The 25328-nt window shown below is 36.0% G+C and overlaps 1 protein-coding gene across 1 annotated transcript in view; it reads right to left on the bottom strand.

The window, feature by feature from the left end:
• HLCS (holocarboxylase synthetase) overlaps positions 1-25328 on the bottom strand; it is an 85578-nt gene that overhangs the window by 7497 nt on the left and 52753 nt on the right. The window lies entirely within an intron of this gene.

Below are 25328 nucleotides of genomic sequence, written 5' to 3' on the forward strand. Positions count from 1 at the left end.
ATCTGAGTAATACTAAGCTTTCATAATATACTTTAATCTTTAAACTGGAGAGAAAATAAAATTTATTTAATAGAAAAAAACTGTTGCTAGATATACCAGGGAGACTTAAATTATGAAAAACTGAAAACCCCATTTTCACACAAAAATGTATACAATTTAACGCAAGAGATGCATACAATAAACTATCTTTTTCCTTCTGTTCAGTTTTGTCTTATAATATCAGGCCTGCAGTTTTCTTGGCAAGATTGGCAAGATTGTTTGCCATTACCTCGTTCCTAAGGCTGAAAGAAAGTAACTGATCTAAGGTCACTCAGCTGACTTTGTTCCTAAGGCAGATGTTAGGTCCCTGTCAGAATACTGCCATTCTGAAGGGGAAGGAGGGGAGGCTTTGTGGGTTGAATGCTTTGCATGCTTCTGCTTTGGCTGTAACTGCTTGGGAATTAGGGAAGGGGAATGGACCATCTGGACAGAATCTCCCTCTCAGCCGGTTCCAGCCTCTTACCAAGGTGGCGGTGCCTGCGGAAGACCTATTATCATTACCCCACCTTGGAGTTCTAAAAATTCCTTTGCGGCATCCCTTTAGCCATCACTGGACATGGGGTATTGGGGTGGAGGTTGAACGAAAAAATTAGCCTAACATTTCGCGCACGAATTTCAGACTCCACCTGACTTCTCTGCAATCACTTTCTCTCAGTAAAAGGTCATTTTGAAATGCCCATTGTTTCAAGAATCATGCTTTCCTGAGAAGATAGCTGAGGCAGGACCTTACAGCAGACTAGAACTCACCGTCTTTTTGTTGTCTTAACCATTACACCCAACTGGCTCTCAATAATAAACTAGAATGGTACACAAAATAATCTCTGAGTTTTAGAAAATTTAGAAAAAGGTGATGTTTTATAACTAACAGGTCTAAAGAGTGATGTTTTATATGTAACAGGTCTAAAGAGTGATGTTTTATGATAACAGACTAGATAAAAGACAGGTAAAGCATATAGCACATGCTCAAAATGATTTTGAATGTGTGTTCAGCATGCCTCTGTTTTTTACATAACTATAAAAGGACTGAATAACTGAGCTATAGAAGTAGTATTGCAATGTTTTCTTACGCCAGTGCAAATATTAATTGGAATAATTTTTCTAAGCAATTGCAAAATGTTCTGATGTTAAACAGACTCTTGGCTATCCTGATATGTTTATTGAGATTATCTACCATCGACTATTATTTCCAAAACTAGTTTTTAACTGAATTGAGCAATTAAACAATTGAATTAAACAATCATCTATTCTAGGTTTAACATGGTATTATGTCTGTGAAGGTATCAAAACAGTAATCCCTTACAGGAATCATATATATAAACTTTGACTGAATGTATTTATTAATTAAATATCTGATTTTCATCTCGTAGTAATGATATTTTAATTAAAATACTTAAATTGTATATACTGTATTGGATATTTCTAGTCTCTCTCTTTCCCTCTCCCTCTCTCCCTCTCTCTCTCTCTCCCTCCCTCCCTCCCTCCCTCTCTCAGGAAAATAAGCCACAAATAATATGTACCCAAAATATTTCTTCTCTATGAATTTAAAAAGAACATAAATGCTCTTGGTTCAGTCCTTTCATTTTATAAAAAAGAAAAAATACTCCCTCTCACACACATTAACATTTTCCCCTTAGTTGCTGGTTAAACCTCAAACTCCTTAAAATTAAATTTATTAAATCTCTGTTGAAAGAAAGTTTTTACCATAAAATTTAGTTTTCCTGTACAAATACCTATAGATAAACGGTAATTTTAGGAAAGTGGAAAGAGAATTTTTGCCCTCAAAGTAAATAATACTAGTGTGCCACAGTTCAAAATTCATTATGGGAAAAGCTTATTCCTATGAGGTTATTAACTTTTACAACCTAACCCCCCGCTTAATATGATATGATAAAATACATTAATTTGTAAACATACAAATAATTTCTCAGAAAAAATATTTACTGTTTTAATTCTATAATTGTCTACAAACAGGAGCAAAATAATGCTCAGCAACTAACATATATTTGTTCACTTAAATATTCAAAATTAAATCAGAAGTAGCTGAGAAAAAAATGCACTTACAATGATAAAGAAGTATAAAAAGCATTCCTCTAAAAATTTACAGTAGGAATTTGTTTTCCAAAACATGTATTATTCTTTGTGCATCATCCTAAAAAAAAAGTGTCGTGTTACTTTAGCAACTTATTTTTAAAGTAAAAGAAACACTTGGGGGCTATTCTTGGGTATTTTCTGTTGGCAGTGCTGAAGGAAGGAACATGACCTTCTCAGCTCTGTGGCAGGTTAAGCAGCCTGATTGAACATTGGCACTAATTAAGAGCTCTTGTTGTTTGGCAGGACCACCAGAGTACCTTCAGCACTTGTTCATGACAGCAATACCTCTTTCAGAAATTAACACTTGATGAGCACAGACAGGGAGCCCAGCTGGTTCTCCTGAGTCCTTCAACTATATAAATGAAGTGTAATAGGAATACTGGTGGCTACCAAGGGAAGACAGACTATTCGTGACCTCTCTGTAAAAAAACAGTATAGTTTTACATTGACTTAATTTTCTTCATTGGGATTAGATAATGCAGCTGGGGACTATAGAGATAGAACCAAAACAAAAGAGGTAGGATTGAGTTATTCTATATCATTTTTTGCCAATAATATCCAGTATAAATGAATTACAAACTTATAAAATTAGATAAAAATCTAATTTTACTGAAACATTTTATTACAATGTTTTCATGAAGAATCAATTCTGATTTTATTTAGTTTCTGAATCATAAATACTGTAGTTTTAAAGCAGTGACCTGAGCAATACAAGCAGTAGAATGAAATGGTTGCATAGTGAGTTAGACTAACAGGAGCAGGTAATAAATCATACTTTTGATGTTGGCCATGTTAGTCCCCTCTAACCGTAATTTATAAACATAAAAAAGACAATGATGAATACGTTCCACTTGATCTTTTAAAGGCAAAATTAAAAGCTGCTTTCACTTCTTTTTAAAAGTCTGCCATTTACGGTATTATATATGTGCCACATAATTATCTCATTTATTGTTTATTTACTCCCAGCAATAAATAGAAAAGGAACTTAAAAACCACAAAGACAATTATTCAAGGAAGGAATGTAGAGAAAAGACAAGACTTCTTCGTTATATTTTTGTGGGATTAGACTGATCTTCCCTAGTGATGTGCTGGACTGAAGTGGGATTGGTGACTCTTCTTTGATTAATATATTTGGACAGAATAACCTGGCACTCTGAGGGCAATTGTCTTTAGAAGGCAAGGAGAGTGAAATATTTTCTTTGAAGCTGCTCTTTCTCTGATATTGTAAGAAGTCAAATGCTCTTCCTTTTTTCAGGATACCTTCCTGAGGGATAGGATATATAGTTTCCAATAACCCTTGGTCTTGGACAATTGTTGAGACCAGAAATATGCTGCCTTTTACTTCACTATCTGTAGACCCAGGAAAGTTTCCTTGTGAGCCAAATTTGTAGCGCTCTGACCAATGAGAAAGCAAAAAGATGATATTGCATAAGCAGAAGAGCTGAAAGCTGCATACTACTAAGACTGAATTTGCATTAGTAATTGGTACATTGTCAAGTATAAAAATAAAGTTCCGTGACTTTTTCCCAATGTTTATAAATCAGTGCTAAAAGAAAACCTTCTGGTTTCAATTAAATATTAATATTTAAATCTTTTCTTTTATAGAATAGAATAGAACAAATTCTTTATTGGCCAAGTGTGATTGGACACACAAGTCTTTGGTGTATAAGCTCTCAGTGAACATAAAAGAAAAGATATCATCACGAATCATAAGGTACAATACTTAATGATAGTCATAGGGTACAAATAAGCAATCAAATCATACTAGGAAACAATCAATATAAATCGTAAGGATACAAGCAACAAAGTTATAGTCATACAGTCATAAGTGAGAGGAGATGGGTGATAGGAACAATGAGAAGATTTATAGTAATAGTAATGCAGACTTAGTAAATAGTTTGACAGTGTTGAGGGAATTATTTGTTTAGCAGAGTGATGGCATTTGAGAAAAACTGTTATTGTGTCTAGTTGTAGTATATATAATTGAGTCCAATATTTTCTAGCTTTTCTGCATCTCTACCAAGCATAACAAATTTCCTCTCTTGTATAACATTTCTAATATAAATTTATAACTTTATACATTCTAGATAGTTTCTCTGATGACATATACAAACAATGCATCTTTCTATAGAAATTATCTTTAGAATTATAATGTAAATTTCAATCATTCATTCATATATTCTCCCTCTGTTCCATTTGTATACTGCTACCAATTTTAGCCCACTTTACCATACATTCTTTCGCTTGTTCTTCTGAGTCAAATTTCAATAGAAATTTATTTATTTTAGCAGTAACATTTCATCGTTTATTCACAGTTCTATTTCAGTCTTACCCTGTTCAAAACCAAAGTTCCTTTCTGTGAATCTGTCTAATAACTGTACGTAAGCAAACCATTGATAAGTGTATTCTTCTGCCATCATATCTCTTGATTTTATTTTACATTAATGTCTTTTTATGGCCATGTAAACTCTTAATTTGGAGTAGTGTCAGGGAGAATTGATTTTATTTTACAATCTTCTTAGTAAAATTCTAATGTATCACACTAAGTTAGCTGTTTGTGTTTACTTATCATTTTTCTTTTTGGACACAACCTTATATCTATTACATATTCAGTATGGCAGCTCATAAAAACCCCAAATCCACAATCTCAGAAAATTAGAATATTACATGCAATCAATAAAACAAGGATTGTACATAGAACAATATCTGAAAAGTATAAGCCTGAGAGCATGTTATCAACCTGAGGTTGACCATCTATAGCAGTGATGGCCAACTTTTTTGTTGTTGGGTGCCGAAAATGTGAGAGAGCCTGGGTAGGGCGAAAACAGCTTCCCTGGCCATCTGGAGGACCTCTGGAAGCCGGAAACAGATCCGAACTTCTGTAGGTCTGTTGGACCCATTTTTCGCCCTCCCCAGGCGCCAGAGGCTTTCCTGGAGCCTGGGGAGGGCGGAAACAGCCTCCCCCAGTCCCCTGGAAGAAATATGAAGCTCATCTTGGAGGCGCATGTGTGTATGTGGGGAGAGCTTGGGGAGGGGTTTGTGCATGCATGTGCATGAGGGGCACACTTTGCATTATGGGTGCCAGCACGGGCGCACACTATTGTGCGAGCTCTCTCACATTTTCAGCACCCAACAACAAAAAAGTTGGCCATCACTGCTATAGATGGTCAACCTCAGGATGATAACATGCTCTCATACAGTGCAATTAACTATTTTTTTCTTTCTGATACAAATAGATAAGAATGGTATTTTCTTCAGTTTTACAAAGTCAAAATACTAGTTTTTTTTATAGATTCAAGCCTTACTTATCACTTTTAAAGAATGACAGCCTTCATTTGATATCTTCTCAATTAAATTTCATGCCAATCATTCCAAACTTTTTTATAAGCACCAATATTATATTCCATTAATACTTATTTGCAATAAATAATTAAAAAGTGATTATGCATAATCAATATACTTTATGAAGTATTAAAATGGACATGCGATCAAAGGAAAAGTACTGCAATTTAATTCAGCATTTTGTTTTCAATAGTGACTAGTCTAACAGGTAAATACCTCCAGATACTTTATGAACAATAAACATTTCCATTATATGGTAGTTGGAAATAGGTATGAGACATGTGTGAAAATCCATGCTCAAGAATATGCTAGGTTATTGTTTTGTAAAAATAACTATGAATATATACACACAAAAAACAATGTATATTCACTAGCGAAGAACACAAATAACTATCCATGTAAGCTCCTTGGATATGATTAATTTGTAAATTAAGTATTTAAAACATTGATTTATTTGTATCCCACCTTTATTATTTTTAGAAATAACTCAAGATGGCAAACATATCCAATTTATTTTTCGCCTCCAATTTGCTCAGTTTCCCTGAATAAACATTTATTTTTAAGCATACATACAAATAGAATGGATTAGTTCTATTGTTTTATTTTATTAAATTACTACACATTTGCAGCAATATTGTTATTCGTGACCTCCTCCCCATCATTGTTAACTGTTCTATATCTGAAAAGAATATTTAATGAATCAATATCCACTTGGAGCATATTGTGTACTTGTAGGAAATAACTATTTTCTGTATTAGCAACTATGTATCTAAATAATAGAAAAACCACAAAATTGAATTTTTGTGAACCTCTGCTTATATTGCCCCTGAAGAATTGTTTGGCTATTAAGACTTATGGTCCAAAAGAGTCTATTATCTTGTAGGCTTTCCAAATATAGCAATTTGCAAACTGCAATTGATTAATGAAGCTAAATTTAATTAGTTCAACTTTCTGTGGCTCACATCAAACAATGTTGTTTGATATATTCCGCGGGAGGAACAAGTCTTCTATAGCTGGCTAAGTGCCATGATGAAAAAGAAGCTATATGTTGTTCTGAGAGCTGAAATGAGTTGTTTTAAATGGAGTTTTTCTTTCATTTTCTGAGACTGCTCTGACCTTTCTAAAATCAATCCGTTGTGGGTTAACATGTAAATCAGTGTTGAATTAATTTCAGAAAGTGAATATGAGATCAGCCTAGGTTTATGCAAATCATCTAACTCTTAAACACACGAATGCTTCTAGACGTTCAATGAAAAGCTGTCAATAAAAAAGGGAGGGGATGTTAGGAGGATTTGAATCATGGCACAATCTATTAGGCAAGTTAGAGCTTTGCCTATTTCTATGGCATTGTTAATGCATTCTCTAGAAGTTAATCCTATTTTTAAAGACCTTCCCTGAGGAGTACATAGGCCGTGCTGAATTAGTACTAAAATGCATTAAAATTCTGAACATTACAAAAGGCACACTATTGGATTCTGAAGTGCAAGGTTTTAGAGTATCGGTTTACTTATGTTTGATAGAAAAATATTGATGTGGAAACTGTAACAAAAAGAGTACAGACAGGAACTTGAAATAAAAGTATATATACTAATAAATTGTATAATTCGCTGCAGTAAATAAAAGTTATTTAGGTATAATTATTTCTTGGAGTACAGTAGTTGGAATTGTTTCCTAGTTTACTGGACTGATATATTTGAAACTTTGAGTCAGTTTGCAAATGAAGCTGCAATATAAGCCTGATCAATGAATAAACAAACAAACAAACAAACAGAAATTAGATTCAGTGTGTGTGTGTCTGTGTGTATAAAAGTTATTTTCAAAGTTAATTAAGAAATTAGACTACAATAAAATGTGTACATTATGAACATTGCACTGCTACCGCATTTTCAACCCCAAACCTACACATTTGCATAAAGCATGGTATTATTATTATTATTATTATTATTATACAATAGTATCACAGCGGCCAGTTTTTTCGCCGCATTTGGCATTGGTTACTAGTCGGGCCCCACCCAGGGGCCTAGGACATCGTAACGTATTTTCGTAATATGCGTGCAGATCCAAGCAGTGCGGCTTTTTGCATTTGACTGATGGTGATTTTGTCAATTTTTAACTGTTTTAAATGTAATTCCAGTGCTTTTGGAATAGCACCCAGTGTGCCAATTATCACTGGAATTACCACTGCTGGTTTGTGCCATAGTCGTTGAATTTCAATTTTTAAGTCCTGGTATTTTGCGATTTTTTCATGTTCCTTCTCGGCGACCCTGCTATCACCTGGTATTGCGATGTCTATGATTGTAACCTTGTTTTTCTCAACCAGTGTGATGTCTGGTGTATTATGCGCCAGTATTTTGTCCGTTTGTATACGGAAGTCCCACAAGATCTTGACCATCTGATTTTCGGTGACTTTTTCAGGCTGATGTTCCCACCAGTTTGTTGCTGTTTTAATATTAAAATTTTTGCACAAATTCCAATGGATCATTTGCGCTACTGAATTGTGCCGCAATTTATAATCAGTCTGTGCAATTTTTTTACAGCAGCTGAGTATGTGATCAACAGTTTCATCAGCTTCTTTGCAAAGTCTGCATTTGGCATCATCAGAGGATTTTTCGATTTTGGCCTTAATGGCATTTGTGCGGATAGCTTGTTCTTGCGCAGCCAGGATTAGTGACTCTGTTTCTTTCTTTAATGTACCTGTTGTTAACCATAACCAAGTTTGTTCACTGTCCACTTTATCTTTTATTTTTTCCAGAAATTGGCCATGCAGTGCTTTGTTCTGCCAACTCTCCATTCTTGATTTTATCACATCTTTTCTGTATTCTTGTTTCGTCTGTTGGGCCTTCAGTAGTTTTTTGTTCTTTACTTCAATTAATAGATGTTCTTGATTTTCTTTTAAATAATCAGCCAGTGCATGTTTTTCTTCTTCAACTGTTTGCTTCACTTGTAATAATCCTCTGCCACCTGATTTTCGGGGCAGGTATAGTCTATCAGTATCACCACGTGGATGTAAACTGTAGTGCATTGTCATTAGTTTCCTGGTTTTTTGGTCCAAAATGTCCAAATCAGCTTGTGTCCAGTTAACTATACCAGCTGTGTATCTTATAACTGGTATTGCCCAGGTATTTATGGCCTTGATTGTATTTCCACCATTCAATTTAGATTTCAAAATTTTCCTAACTCTGTTGGTGTACTCTCGCCTGACAATAGTTTTTACTTCTCCATGCTTGATGTTATCCAACTGCAGAATGCCTAAGTATTTGTAGGCTTCATTTTGTTGCATTTAATTAGTTGGCCATTGGGCATTTCAATTCCCTCACATGCAGTGATTTTGCCCCTTTTTATGGATACAGTGGTGCATTTTTCCATGCCAAACTGCATTGAAATATCGGTGCTGAATACTCGGACTGTGTTTGTCAATGATTGGATTTCTATTTCTGACTTTCCATAGAGTTTCAAATCATCCATATATAGTAAATGCGAAATTTTTTCAGCTTCTTTGGCTGTTTGGTAGCCTAATTTCATTTTTTAAAAGATGACTGATAGTGGGATCATTGCGATGATGAAGAGAAGAGGTGAAAGTGAATCACCCTGGAAAATTCCTCGCTTGATATTAACCATTCCGTAGATCTCATTCCCTACTGCCAATTCAGTTCTCCATTGTTTCGTCGTCTTTTCAGTAAAGGATGTAATATTTTTGCTAATGCCAATTGTTTCTAAGCATTTTATGATCCAACTATGTGGCAGTGAGTCAAATGCCTTTTTGTAATCAATCCAGACCATATTCAAGTTCGTTTTTCTGTTCTTACAATTTTCTAATACCATTTTATCAATTAGGAGCTGATCTTTTGTGCCCCTGCTCCTTCTTTTGTTGCCTTTTTGCTCTACTGGCAAGATGTTGTTTGTTTCCAAATAATCCATCATGTTATCTGCAATAATGCCTGTGAGTAATTTGAAGGTTGTTGGCAAGCATGTTATTGGTCTGTAGTTTTCAGGTGTTGTTCCTTTAGTTGCATCTTTCTGAATCAAGTATGTTTTTCCAGTTGTCAACCATTCATCAATTTGGCCCTTTTATAAAATGTCATTCAATTGCCTGGCCAATATTCCATGTAAACTGGTCAGATATTTGAGCCAGAAACCATGTAATTGGTCCTTTCCAGGTGATGTCCAATTCTTTACCCTTTTTACTCAATTTTTGACCATCTCAGTTGTTATTTCTAATATTTGCATTTGTTTGTTGCCAATGCTTTTCTCAAAGTCATGTATCCACTTTGCTTCCTTATTGTAGTCCTTTGCATTTTCCCACAATTCTTTCCAGAATTCAACTGTGGCCTGCTTTTCTGGTTTTTCACTTTTGGTGTCACCATTCACATTAAGACTTTGATAAAAACGCCGTTGGTCTGATCGAAATTGCTGATTTTGTTTATATTGGATGATTCGTGCCTCATATCTTTCAATTTTTCTAGCTGTTGCTGTTATCTGCTGTTTTACAATATCTACAGCTTCATTGATGTTTCTTGTATCCAATCTATATCTTCTGATTAGCCGATCTATGATTTTTTTAAAAAAGATATTTTTTAATTTCCATTTTCACAACATACAATCACATGTATACTATACATAGCCAGTATCATATAGTAACAAATAATGATGACATCAGTTCCTCTTGTCATCTTATTAGCTCTTCTGCTCTCCATACAACTCCCTCTTCTACCTCTCTCCTACTTCCTATCTTCCCTCCAACATCCCTTCCCTCTCTACTTCCCCTTCCCCTCTCCCTCTCCTCTCCCTACATTCCACTCCTCCCTATCCTCATCCTCCTCATCCTCCCCCCTCACCCTCTCTCCTATCCCTCTCTTCCCATTTTTCTTTCCACTCCTCCTTATCCTCTTCATCTTCCCTCTTCACCCTCTCCCCACCCCCTCTTCCCATCTCCCCTCTATTTCCCACTCTTCCTCTCATTGGTGTATTTCTGCTTCTGAGCAAACTCCAATCTATGTTGATAGTATTTATACTTCCATAACAGTATACTTAACATATCATAGTTATAAAGAAAAAATAAGAGAGAACAGTATACATGTGCAATCATATTACGTTAAAGTCTAACACCCCTCATAAAACCTCCTTCCTACCCTCCCCCCCAACCCCCCCCGAGCCTTCCCTCCCCCGGCTTCCCAGAACCCATACACGGTGTAAATCTTTAACAAAAACAGTCTAAAATATATTGGAAAAAAAGAGTAACAAAAACAAAACAAAACAAAACAAAAATGTGATAACTTCTTTACATTGAGCTTAGCTCCTCCTTGCTAAACTAACTTCAAACAATTTATATCAGTCCTGGTGTTAATCATAAGCTATCTGGAATTTCTTAGTCTGGTGTTTATTTTGAGTATAATCCGTCCGTTTTTCCCCATCTCGTTTATCCATATTTATTTTGTATATAATCAATCCATTTTGCCCAGTCTCATTTATATCTCTCGTTTAATTGGTGCTTAAGATATGCAGGTATTTTAGCCATCTCGGCTAAATTTGTGACTTTCAGTGACCTTTCTTGAATTATAGGCAAGTCTTCCTTCTTCCATTATTGCACCACCGACAATCTAACTAAAGTTATTAAGTGCAAAGTCAAATTAATCTCTACAGCTGTACATTCAGTCCATAAATGTATCATTATTCATATCAAAAACAAAGTATTCTCCTAACAATTTTTACATTCATTAATATATTTCTCATGTCGAAATAAATTTTCATTCAGTCTCCCATCCCCTTCTTGATTACATCACCCATCACAACTCCATCCCAACTGGGTTATGAACTGATAAAAATCTGGCACATATCTTTATCTTCATCACTCTAGGAAAAAAAATCATTGGTAATTAGTTGATTGTTTTTGTTATTTTTAATTGTTGATCCATTCATCTGGTAATCACACAGTTTTGACTTTGTTCTTTGGCGCCTTTAACTTCTGAGGAAGAGAGATGATCCATCCTTGTTGCTAGTTGTGTAGTTTGCTGTCTATATTGTTCTTCTCGTTCTCTTTCTCTGGATCCAGGTGGGGCAGGATGTCCAGCCTTCAAGATATTATGGTAAAAGTCCCGAGCTTCCCCTACTGATTTAAGACGGTATCTTTGCCCCTCAAAGATGAATGAAAGTCCAACTGGTACCTCCCATCTGAACTGTAGCTGACGATTTCTAAGCTCTTCAACTAAAAAACCAGTCTTTCCTGGATCTTAACATTTGAGGTGGAAACTCTTTCAGAACAATCACTTCCTGGCCCCCAATTTGAAGTTTAGTTTTATAGGACTCTTGCAATATCATATTCCTCATGTCCCTTGTAGTAAAGTAAACCACAATGTCCCTTGGGAGCTGCTTCTGTTTCGCCAGCCAGAAGTTAGGACGATAAACCTTATCAATTTGCCAATCATAATTTCCCCCTGGCCTTCCCAACAGATTATCAAAGGCTTCTGAGAGAGTCTGTTTCAAATCCTCCTGACTGTTTTCACGCAAACCTCTTATTCTTAAAGCAAACTCCATTTGTCTATATTGTAGCATAATAATTTCTTTTTCAGCATTTCCAACTTTTTGTTGCACCACGTCTATTTTCGAGATCATATTAGTTTTGGCATCATTAAAATCTTCTAATCTGTCTTCAATTTCCGAGATATATTCTGTTAACAAATTAACAACCCCCACCATATCATCCCTGATCTTTCGAACCCGAGTCTCAAATTTATCAGACAGATCTTTATGCGCAACCAATATCTCTTCCTTAAAGTTTTCCTTAAGTTTTATTTCCATCGTAACTGCAAAGTTTTCAAATGCCTTGGCCAGCTCGTTCTGAAAGAATTCTTTAGTCAGTAGCTCGCCTGTGGGGGGAGAAAATGGAGACTGTAGTTTCGTGCCAGGGACAGACGAACCTTTGCAGCCCGGGTTGGGGGGGGGGTTCTGTTTAGAAGCCATTCCAGGTCTTAATCTTCTTCAACCAATTAATAAGTCTGTGCTAGTTTGTGCAGCTGTTACTGATTAATTTAGTATTAAATCACTCCTTCCCTTTGAGGTTTTAAACTCCGTAGAAATTCACAAGCTCAAGCAGTGTTACGAAGCTGCTCGGCGCCATTTTGGATATCTCTTTAGAAAGCAAGATATCAGAAGGAATTCTTATAAAAACAAAAAACTGAAGCTAAGAAATGATACAAACAATTAAAAATCCACATGTATGGGGTCCGCTCGTCTTGAAATCAATAAATCAACTTTTGTTCTGAGGATTTGAGTCTTGCTTTGAGCTGCTAATGCAGCTGGAATTCCTGGCACGGAGACAATTCTGCCGTCGGCTGGTCACCCCCCCTCCCAGAAGCAATCTGTGAGGCTTTGGCTGGCACAATGCCCGGCAAAAAAAGCTCACCTTATCTTCTAGCCCGAGAAAAAGGTAATCAAACTGTCAGATGACTGATAGATGGCTCATCTGACAGTTAAACGTGTCCAATATTCTGGAGCCGAAATGACCAGCTCCCGTCAGCAAGAAGTCTCAAACCAGAAGTCGATTTTGTTGTTTTTAAGCCGTTGCTCATGCATGTTCTTTAAGTTACTAGCATCTGCCCTTAATTTTTTGACTTTTTGTTCTAATCAGATTTTCCACTTTGGCTTTGATGCTTTTTCTGTTGTGTGACTAGGTTCTTTGATTTTAATGCCTAGTTCATTAGTGACTGTTACAGCTGCACTGTACATTAACTGGTTCGTTTCCAAGATGGATCCCGATTCAATTGTTGAAAACACTGCATTAACCATTTTCATGATAGGGGCCAAAATTTTCTTAGGCACAGTTTTTAGTGATGGTAAACGTTGCCTTTCCTCATTAAGCAGAAAATGCTCCATGATCTTATCCTTCAATTCTTTTTGTTTTTGAGTTAGTTCATCATTTATTATTATTATTATTATTATTATTATTATTATTATTATTATTATTGTTGTTGTTGTTGTTGTTGTTGTTGTTATATTTCATGTGATTTACTGTTTCACAGTTATATTACACAAAAAAGGGCAAAAATATAAAAATGGGAAAATTATAATGGGAAATGAGGACTCAGATTGTTGTAATAAGGTGTCTTTGTAAACTGCTTAGAGCAGTGATGACTAACCTTTTTGTTGTTGGGTGCTGAAAATGTTGAGTGCACACGCACTATAGCGTGTGCACGTGCCGGCACCAATAATGCAAAGTGCACCCAACATGTGCATGCGTGCACAAACTCCTCCCCACGCTCTCTCCCCCACATGCTCGCCTCCAAGCTGAGGTTGGTGTTTCATCCGGGGGAAGCTGTTTTTGCCCTCCTCAGGTTCCGGAGGTTTTCCTGAAGCCTGGGGAGGGCGAAAACAGCCTCCCCGGCCCTCTGGAAAGCTGAAAATCTGTGCGCCGGAGCTGATGGCTCACATGCCAGCAGATATGACTCCGCGTGCCACCAGTGGCATGTGTGCCATAGGTTCACCATCCCCAGCTTAGAGAGTGGTGTAAAACACTATGGAGTTCTATATGTCTAAGTGTTATTGCTATTAGTAGCTACAAAAATATTAGTAACAGCCATCTTGAGTTATTAAAATGTAATGTAGGCAGCATAACATTATAATAATAATATAATAAGAGTAAGAATCAATGAAGATTCTAATCCATGCCAGCAAATTGTGAGATTAATACTATATGATTGGAACAAGTCAATCTACATACCAATTAAAAACAACGTGATTTGCCTGAGATTTTAATTAGCTGGTTAAAACCAACTTTATATTTTCATAAATTGATTGTTGTAGAAAAAAATTATCATATGGAATAAAAATGAAAATAACTTGAAAAAAGTTACTAAAATCAATTAAAAAAGGCTCTTCCTTATTGCTGAAGTGATTAAAGCAGAAGCATATGACGGAGTAGCTGTATCTAAGGTGCCTGCCAAAAGCTGGGGAGAGTTTTCTACCAAAATCTCCACTCCAAATATTTCATATGAATGAACAGATGTATCATAGACAGACTTATGACTCATTGTTTGACTGTTGTAAAATGATTGTAAAATCAAGTCCAGTCATGTAGTGTCAACTTATGATCATAACAACCTATGACCCACATTCTGGGCTCCATTGTAGTTGTAAATCAAGGATTACCTTTACAATAATTAAATATGTTCTATTTACAGGTAATCCTTGACCTACAACCACAATAGAGCCTGGAATGTGGGTGTTATGGTCATAAGTTGATCCTACAGAACCGGACTTGATTTTTGAAAATTTTTCTTAAGTATAAATATACTTCTTAAGAAAAATTTTCATCACAACTTTAGTGTAATCCCAGAAAATGTGTATTTGGTTTAAGAAGTTGCTCATGGATGATGTAGACAGCATAAGGAGAGGCCCTGAAAAGACAGAAGAAAAAGCCTCTACGCAATAATCAGGTAAGTGGGGCCTGAGTCCTTTCTAAGAAACCAATCTAAGAAAAAGTTTCAGACAAACCCCCTCCTGGATTCAAATGAAGCTAAAGTAAGAGAAAGGAAAAGAACATTCAGACTTACAAGATGCTGTCATTATAGCTGTTCCAATAAAAGTAGTTTTGATATTAGTTTTTTGATTTGGCCTACCTTATATGGCTGACAAGATGCTACATGCATGCCTAGGCCTGCTCTGAAGCACCTTTTTTTTTGAAGTAGAAATGCTGTACAGTCATATTACATTTGCATAACTTCTTGAATGGAGCAGAGTTTGCACTTAATTTTCAATAAGAGAATATCAATAATTCAATGCCAAAGTAAGCCAATTAGAGAATGATGCTACATTCAGAGTGGCTAAGGAAAGGGTCACCATAACCTATAAGTTAAATGTTCTTGTACTGCCTTCCATGAACAGACAAGAAATGAAAAACTATGTGTTGATAAAGCTTTTTATGAAACTTTCCAGTTTCAGTATTTATGCAAAACTTCATCCTAAGCAGAGTTTTTAAAGTGAATTATTTTAGTGCACATTTTCCAACTTTACATTTACCCCTGGTTTTCCTGCAAAACATCGCTCTTCTCAATTGATATCACTTGATTTGATTTTGATGAAGTAAGCTGAACTGTGTTTGCAGAATCAGGTGTGCAGATTTTTCTTTTTCTTTGCCCACAGCCCTCCCTGCCCCTCTCCAAACAAAAAGCCAGTCCTGGCTGTCTAGATGCAAAGAATACTAGGGAACAGTGTATAATGGAGATAAATGAGCAAGTGAACCTTTAATCCTGAATTCTGTGAACAGAAATATAGTTTTGCAATGATTTTGGATACAAGCCATGGAAGAATAACTGAATTAAATTTAGGAAGCCATACAAATTCTATAATCATAGTAGAGATCCATTTTTTTTTCAAAAATGAAATGCAAATTGCCAAATTTCACTTAAAGCATAATATTTTTTGTCTTGAAATAAAACTCAGAGGGAAATATGTTTTTATCCATATTTTACAGTCTTACTCTTCTTATAATTATTTGTATTATTTCTTGATTAATAAAAACTAATTTAAATTTGTAATTGTTATGAGGACAAGCTATATAAAACCTGCATTCATTTATAAATGAAAAACTCTTATTTATTTTTTTAGTAATACATCCACTTGCTACTATTCTTAGTGCAAATTCAATTGCCTACTCTGTTTATTTCTATAAATGCATTTAGTAGTTAGATCATAAATTAATTCACACACACATACACACACACCAATTTAAATCCCATATTAGCAAGGATTAAACCAATCAATGCTATATTTTTAAAAGGATCAAAAAGTAAAGTTTTAAAGTACATTACTGCTGACCTTCATCATAAAAAAGAAGTGATCAATAAAGAGCCTATCTGTAAATCTGATAAGAGTAAATCTCATTTGCAGCAGTAAGAATAAGCATAATTTACAAAAATATCTTATATCTTTAATTATTAAACAAGCTTAAGAAACAACCAATTTTTCTTTGAATAAATATCTATGTTCATTGCTGAAAGCGTACAAAATTATTCTATATTTGTGCATTTTTTATAAATTTCACCTTTATTTATATTAAAAAGTATATTGTCTGAGATGTCTTTTATAGTTAGAAAAAGTTTACAAATGTAGCAACTGCAATTTTACACAAATTTTGCACAATAACAGTATGAAAGCATAAATGATTCTATATATAATAATTCCAATCATGTGAGCACAAAATCTTATACTACCCAATAATCTGAAATATTGTTAGTATGTAGATCAAGTATGTCCAACTCTGAACAGGTAGCAATGTGGGCCCACAAGCTTGCAAACTTTTAACATGTTTTAATATAATTTAACTATATTATATATTTTATATATGGCCTCTTCACTTAGGTTCATGCAAGCCAAAATGTTGGATATATAGATTATGCTAAACTTAAAACTAAATAAAAGAAACTGGGTTGTGTGAATTAAGATACAAATACATATATGCATATGCATTTTGCATGAAATTAGACTAGTAAAGAGAGTGAAGTTGGTGGCCTAGAAACTGGGAAACTGTGAGTTTTAGCCTCACTTTAGGCATGAAAGCCAGCTGGTGACTTTGGGCCAACCACTCTCTCCATCTCCCCAACCCATCTTATGGGGTTGTTGTGAGGAAAACATGAAACAGAAGGAATATTATGTATGTTAGTTATCATGAGTTAGCTTAGGTAAGTAATTAAAGGTGGAATGGTGGAATTAAGGTCAAACAAATATGCAGCTGACTGGCTAAGTATCATGTTTTCATTGATCAGTGAGTTTTTAATGGACAGTTATTAAACTCATAAAACTAAAAGTTTCTTCAGCAATAAGTAGGCAACAGGGTCTCTGGCTCTCAGAAATATTATTTTAGTAAAAAAAAAGAAAAAGAAAAATTGCATATTGGAACGATGCAAAGCACGAGTCTGTAGCAGCCTATTTGAAAGAATGCATTTGGGCCTCACAGAAATCTCATTACACATTTAAACAACATCCTGGAGGGCTGTTTTGCCTTTCAGTAAACTGATATTTTGAGATAAGCTACACTCAATATTGTAGTCTTTTTATGAAAAGGGCAATACAGTGGTTCTTAACCTTGGTATTCTGGAGTCATCTGGGCATATCTGGACACATTGAATCATTTTTTTGTTTTTGTTATGAATCCAGGATCTAGTTAAATAACCACTAATCTATACATACTCTCAAAAAGGAAAATCTACCACAATCCAAAAATGTTATATTTTAATTAAAAAATGCTCCAAAACAAAAGGCAGAATGTACTGTATTTTTTGAACTATAAGACACTGGAGGTTCATCTGAGGTTCCACTGGATTCATATTAAAAATCTTCTAATCAAACACAGTGCTTTGACCAAACATATATTTCTCAATACCTGTGAAATGCAACCCATCTCATACAATACAATAGCAGAGTTGGAAGGGACCTTGGAAGTCTTCTAGTCCAACCCCCTGCCTAGGCAGGAAACCTTATACCGTTTCAGACAAATGGCTATCCAACATCTTCTTAAAGACTTGTGTATGTTGGGGCATACACAACTTCTGGAGGCAAGCTGTTCCACTGATTAATTTTTCTAACTGTCATGAAATTTCTCCTCAGTTCTAAGTTGCTTCTCTTCTTGATTAGTTTCCACCCATTGCTTCTTGTTCTACACTCAGGTGCCTTGGAGAATAGTTTGACTCCCTCTTCTTTGTGGTAACCCCTGAGATATTGGAACACTGCTATCATGTCTCCTCTAATCCTTCTTTTCATTAAACTAGACATACCCAGTTCCTGCAACCATTCTTCATATGCTTTAATCTCCAGTCCCCTAATCATCTTTGTTGCTCCAGTCCCCTAATCATCTCTGCACTCTTTCTAGAATCTCCACATCTTTTCTACATCATGGTGACCAAAACTGAATGCAGTATTCCAAGTGTGGCCTTACCAAGGCATTATAAACTGATATTAACACTTCACGTGATCTTGATTCTATCCTTCTGTTTATGTAGCCTAGAACTGTGTTGGCTTTTTTGGCAGCTGCTGCACACTGCTGGCTCATATTTAAATGGTTGTCCACTAGGACTCCAAGATCCCTCTCACAGTTACTACTATTGAGCAAGGTACTACCTATACTGTACCTGTGCATTTAGTTTTTCTTGTCTAAATGTAGAACCTTACTCTTTTCACCATTGAATTTCATTTTATTAGATATTGCCCAATGTTCAAGTTTGTCGAGATCCTTCTGTATCTTAAGCCTATCTTCTGGAGTGTTGGCTGTTCCTGCCAGCTTGGTGTCATCTGCAAATTTGATGAGTTCTCCATTTATTCCTTCATCCAAATCATTGATGAAGATGTTGAAGAGTACTGGACCTAAAACAGAGCTTGGGGTACTCCACTGCATACCTCCCTCCATGTAGATGCAGTTCCATTGAGGACTACACGTTGAGTGCGGTTGGTCAGCCAGTTACGAATCCATCTGATGGTGATGCTGTCTAACCCACATTTTTCTACTTTATCTAGTAGTAGGTTATGGTCTACCTTATCAAATGCCTTACTGAAATCCAAGTAAACTATATCAACGGCATTCTTCTGGTCTACTAATTTTGTCACTTTGTCAAAGAATGCAATAAGATTAGTCTAGCATGATCTGTTTTTGACAAACCCATGCTGGCTTTTGGGTATTAATTTGTCTACTTCTAGGTGTTTACTAATCCGTTGCTTGATTATCTTTCCCAGAATCTTTCCTGATATTGAGATCAGGCTGATAGGTCTGTAGTTTCCCAGATCTATTTTTTCCCCCTTTTTTGAAGATGGGAACCGCATCAGCTCTTTTCCAGTCCTCTGGCAGTTCCCCAGTGCTCCAGGATCTCTGAAAGATATAGTTCAGTGGTTCTGAGATCTTATCTGCCAGAACTGCCAGGGGACTGGAAAAGAGCTAATCCATCCAGTCCTGGTGATTTGAACTCGTCTAGGGTAGACAAGTGCTCACTTACCATTTTCTTCCCTATTTCAACTTGTGTTCCTAATCTGATTTTTGTGGTACTGTTTTTGATAGGTTGGACTGTTTTATCCCTTTGTATAAAGACAGATGCAACAAATGAGTTAAATAGTTCTGCTTTCTTCCTGTTGCTTGTCACCTTCTTGTCACTTTCTCCCAGCAGTGGAGCAATTGTTTCCTTAACTTTTTTCTAGTTTTTAACATGTTGGAAGAAGCTTTTTTTGTTATTTTTTACTTTTGTCGCAAGCCTTTCTTCATTGTGAGCCTTAGCTTTCCTCACTTCATCTTTACAGGCTCGGGCTATTTGCTGATATTCTGCCTTAGTTATGTCCTCCTCTTTCCACTTTTTATACTTATATTTTTTGTCTTTCAATTTGTCAGAGAGTTCTTTATGCAGCCATGCTGGTTTCTTTTGGGAGCTGTTATTTTTCTTCTTCATTGGTATTGTGCTAGACTGGGCTTTTGTAATCTCATTTTTCAAAATTTCCCAAGCTTCTTGAGTTGTTTTCCCTTTGAGGATTCTCATCCATGGAATTCTTCCCAAGCTCTCTCTAAGTTTATTGACATTAGCTCTCTTAAAGTCCAAGACTCTAGTTTGACTTTGTTCTACTACTTGTTTTTGCATAATGTTGAATTCCAATACTGCATGGTCACTTGCCCCCAGGGTTCCTGTGGCTTCAACACCTTCTATCACTTCCTCTCTGTTAGTGAGAATTAAGTCCAATATGGCCAATCCCCTTGTTCCCTTCTCTACTTTTTGGGAAACAAAGTTGTCTGCTAGGTTCGTTAGGAACCTGTTGGATCTTCCACTTGGTGTAGAGTTTGTTTCCCAATTGATGTCAGGGTAGTTAAAATCCCTCATTACTATTGTGGTGTGCTTCCTACATACCTTAGTTAGCTGACTAGCAAAAAGTTCATCTACTTCCTCTGCTTGGTTGGGTGGCCTGGAGTATAGACCTATGGCAATGTAATTCCCCCCACAACCTTTAATATTGCCCCAAATGCATTTGATAGTTCTCATCATTGTTGTGCTCTATTTCTGTAGAGATGTAGTTATTTCTTATATATAAAGCAACTCCACCTCCTCTTTTATTTGGTCTATTTCTTTTAAATAATTTAAATCCTTCTAGCTGTATGTTCCATTTGTGGGTTTGATCCCACCAAGTTTCTGTAATGGCAACATCGTATCTGCTCTCATTTACTTGAATGTCTAATTCACCCTGTTTATTCCTCATACTTCTGTGCATTGGTGTATAGACATTTGAGTCCATTTTGATTGACCCTGTGTTTACTGTCTACATAACCTGTGTTATGCCTGACTGCCCCTATTTTCTTGCCACCTGTATGATTCATGCACAAGGTATGGCACTCACTATTAAATGCTTGATTTTGCTTGACAGCAGGAGTGATAATCTTACCCGCACAAACATCTATGTTACACGCACTGATAACCCTATGAATTTTAGATTGCTGGGGACAGAAATGTTCTGTATCAATTAATTCTCTGTCCCCGCTGTTCAGTTTAAATGTCAGCAGTCATGTCAGCAGTCATTCAAATAAGCAAAATTTCTCCCCCCAACATTGGTAGTCATTAACATGCATTAGTCTTCTTTTCCTTTTTTGATGGACTAGAAAAATGGATTAGAGTAGAATGTGGTGCTTTGTTCCTAGAATTTAAAATTAAAGTATAGTATGGTTGAAAGTGTTTTTTGCAACATTTTTGTTCCCATATGAAGAAACAATAATTGTTAGTATATTGATAAATATTGGAAATTATTCTGTCACACCCTTGATTCTTGATCATGACAGACAGCAGATTATGTGGGTCCATGTTTCACACAACTGTTTCAACTGTTTCCTTTGTGACAGACAGGAGCTCAGAAGCTGTTAAGGCAGGTTTATGAAAAGTCTTTGGGTTATGATTGTGCAGAGGTAGACACATTGATTATTATTATTATTGGTAAATCTTTAGTGAGATTCACAGCCTTTGCAGCTGGTTGGTAGCTCAACAGCTCGAATCCTAACCAAGGACCTAGGAACTGTTAAGGTAACGTCGGAGGATATAAGTTGTTCCAAGTAGGGTAGTTTTTTGTAGAATCAGAATGTTCAAGTCCGATAAATTTAAAATCTCCAAATAGCGAGGTAGCCCTTTAGATATTGCTCCAAGGGCTCCAATTACAATTGAGACAACACGTGATTTCTTTTTCCAGTCGCTCAATTTAAATTTGCAAGTCCCAGTACTTTGTGATTATTTTTTTTTGCTGCTTATCTTCAATTCGCGCATCACCAGGTACTGCAATGTCAATGAATCAAACTTTTTTCTTTTCAACTATTGTTATGTCAGGTGTGGTGTAGGCCAAGTGCCTGTCAGTCTGAATTCTGAAATCCCACAAGGTCGATGGTCTCGTCTTTCTCATTATAGAGGCGACATTTGCTGTTGGTGGTAACATGTTGAATTTTTGCCTTCATGTGGTTTGTGGCTAAGGCCTGTTCTTGAACTGCCAAAATAAAGCCTTCTGTTTCTTTTTTCAGTGCTCCTGATCTTAACCAGTTCCAAGTTAGCTTTTGGTCAGCTTTGCCTTCAATATTTTTCAAGTATTGGTTAGGCATAGCTTTGTTTTTCCAATTTTCAGCTCGCTTCTCAATTACTACTACTACTACTACTATTACTACTACTACTACTACTACTTATTATTATTATTATTATTATTATTATTATTATTATTTTACAATTGTATCACAGCGGCCAGTTGTTTCGCCGGATTTGACATTGCTTACTAGTCGGGCCTCACCCAGGGGCCTAGGACATCGTAACGTATTTTCGTAATATGCGTGCAGATCCAAGCAATGCGGCTTTTTGCATTTGACTGATGGTGATTTTGTCAATTTTTAACTGTTTTAAATTAATTCCAGTGCTTTTGGAATAGCACCCAGTGTGCCAATTACCACTGGAATTACCACTGCTGGTTTGTGCCATAGTCGTTGAATTTCGATTTTTAAGTCCTGGTATTTTGCGATTTTTTCATGTTCCTTCTCGGCGACCCTGCTATCACCTGGTATTGCAATGTCTATGATTGTGACCTTGTTTTTCTCAACCAGTGTGATGTCTGGTGTATTATGCACCAGTATTTTGTCTCTTTATATGCGAAAATCCCACAAGATCTTGACCATCTGATTTTCGGTGACTTTTTCAGGCCGATGTTCCCACCAGTTTGTTGTTGTTTTAATATTATAATTTTTGCACAAATTCCAATGGATCATTTGTGCTACTGAATTGTGCCGCAATTTATAATCAGTCTGCGCAATTTTTTTACAGCAGCTGAGTATGTGATCAACAGTTTCATCAGCTTCTTTGCAAAGTCTGCATTTGGCATCATCAGAGGATTTTTCGATTTTGGCCTTAATGGCATTTGTGCGGATAGCTTGTTCTTGTGCAACCAGGATTAGTGACTCTGTTTCTTTCTTTAATGTAACTGTTGTTAACCATAACCAAGTTTGTTCACTGTCCACTTTATCTTTTATTTTTTCCAGAAATTGGCCATGCAGTGCTTTGTTCTGCCAACTCTCCATTCTTGATTTTATCACATCTTTTCTGTATTCTTGTTTCGTCTGTTGGGCCTTCAGTAGTTTTTTGTTCTTTACTTCGATTAATAGATGTTCTTGACTTTCTTTTAAATAATCAGCCAGTGCATGTTTTTCTTCTTCAACTGTTTGCTTCACTTGTAATAATCCTCTGCCACCTGATTTTCGGGGCAGGTATAGTCTATCAGTATCACCACGTGGATGTAAACTGTAGTGCATTGTCATTAGTTTCCTGGTTTTTTGGTCCAAAATGTCCAAATCAGCTTGTGTCCAGTTAACTATACCAGCTGTGTATCTTATAACTGGTATTGCCCAGGTATTTATGGCCTTGATTGTATTTCCACCATTCAATTTAGATTTCAAAATTTTCCTAACTCTGTTGGTGTACTCTCGCCTGACAATAGTTTTTACTTCTCCATGCTTGATGTTATCCAACTGCAGAATGCCTAAGTATTTGTAGGCTTCATTTTACTTGCATTTAATTAGTTGGCCATTGGGCATTTCAATTCCCTCACATGCAGTGATTTTGCCCCTTTTTATGGATACAGTGGTGCATTTTTCCATGCCAAACTGCATTGAAATATCGGTGCTGAATACTCGGACTGTGTTTGTCAATGATTGGATTTCTATTTCTGACTTTCCATAGAGTTTCAAATCATCCATATATAGTAAATGCGAAATTTTGTCAGCTTCTTTGGCTGTTTGGTAGTTTGTTTTTTTTAAAAATAATAATAATAATAATAATAATAATAATAATAATAATAATAATAATAATAATAATAATAATAATAATAATACACCAACATACACCAATAATACACCAAAAACATGCACTGGCTGATTATTTAAAAGACACTCAAGAACATCTATTAATCGAAGTAAGGAACAAAAATCTACTGAAGGCCCAACAGACAAAACAAGAATACAGAAAAGATGTGATAAAATCAAGCATGGAGAGTTGGCAGAACAAAGCACTGCATGGTCAATTTCTGGAAAAAATAAAAGATAAAGTGGACAGTGAACAAACTTGGTTATGGTTAAAAACAGGTACATTAAAGAAAGAAACAGAGTCACTAATCCTGGCTGCGCAAGAACAAGCTATCCGCACAAATGCCATTAAGGCCAAAATCGAAAAATCCTCTGATGATGCCAAATGCAGACTTTGCAAAGAAGCTGATGAAACTGTTGATCACATACTCAGCTGCTGTAAAAAAATCGCGCAGACTGATTATAAATTGCGGCACAATTCAGTAGCACAAATGATCCATTGGAATTTGTGCAAAAATTATAATATTAAAACAGCAACAAACTGGTGGGAACATCAGCCTGAAAAAGTCACCGAAAATCAGATGGTCAAGATCTTGTGGGATTTCCGTATACAAACCAACAAAATACTGGCGCATAATACACCAGACATCACACTGGTTGAGAAAAATAAGGTCACAATCATAGACATCGCAATACCAGGTGATAGCAGGGTCGCCGAGAAGGAACATGAAAAAATCGCAAGATACCAGGACTTAAAAATCGAAATTCAACGACTATGGCACAAACCAGCAGTGGTAATTCCAGTGGTAATTGGCACACTGGGTGCTATCCCAAAAGCACTGGAATTACATTTAAAACAGTTAAAAATTGACAAAATCACCATCAGTCAAATGCAAAAAGCCGCACTGCTTGGATCTGCACGCATATTACGAAAATACGTTACGACGTCCTAGGCCCCTGGGTGGGGCCCGACTAGTAACCAATGCCAAATCCGGCGAAACAACTGGCTGCTGTGATACAATTGCATAATAATACACCTAGGATCCAAATTCCTAAATTAGGCAGGCAATTCTCAAGCTGAGAATCTTGCCTGGCTTCTGATGCAATTCCCAATCCCCAAAGAACTTACTCCCTTACTAATTCAGGGCATCCTTAGCATTGGCTGTAACAAGCTTTTTTTTTTTTGTTTCAATTTAGGTAAAAGAGAGCAATAGTTGAACTGCATTAAAAGGCCAAAGACCTAAACATTATCTTATTCAAGAGGTGTTAATTACTCTAGGAGCACATCTCAGCTTGCACGAACAGTAGAATTCTTACTGCTGTTAGTGCATCTTCAAACTAGCTCAATATAAAAATTTTGTTCAAAAGTAAACATTTAAGCCATTCTTTCAAACATAAACTACAGTAACATTAAGTAGTACAATATAAACTGTGTAAAAAAGAGAAGCAATTTTCTGTCAGTATAATTTCATTTATGCAAGCTAAGTATTTCTGTTGCCAGGCTTTTTAAAATAAAAAAATTCTATTC

The sequence above is a fragment of the Thamnophis sirtalis genome, unplaced genomic scaffold (genome assembly GCF_051295495.1).
Source record: "Thamnophis sirtalis isolate CommonGarterSnake01/CBP01778 unplaced genomic scaffold, rThaSir2_p1.2 scaffold_8, whole genome shotgun sequence".
Taxonomy (NCBI): domain Eukaryota; kingdom Metazoa; phylum Chordata; class Lepidosauria; order Squamata; family Natricidae; genus Thamnophis; species Thamnophis sirtalis.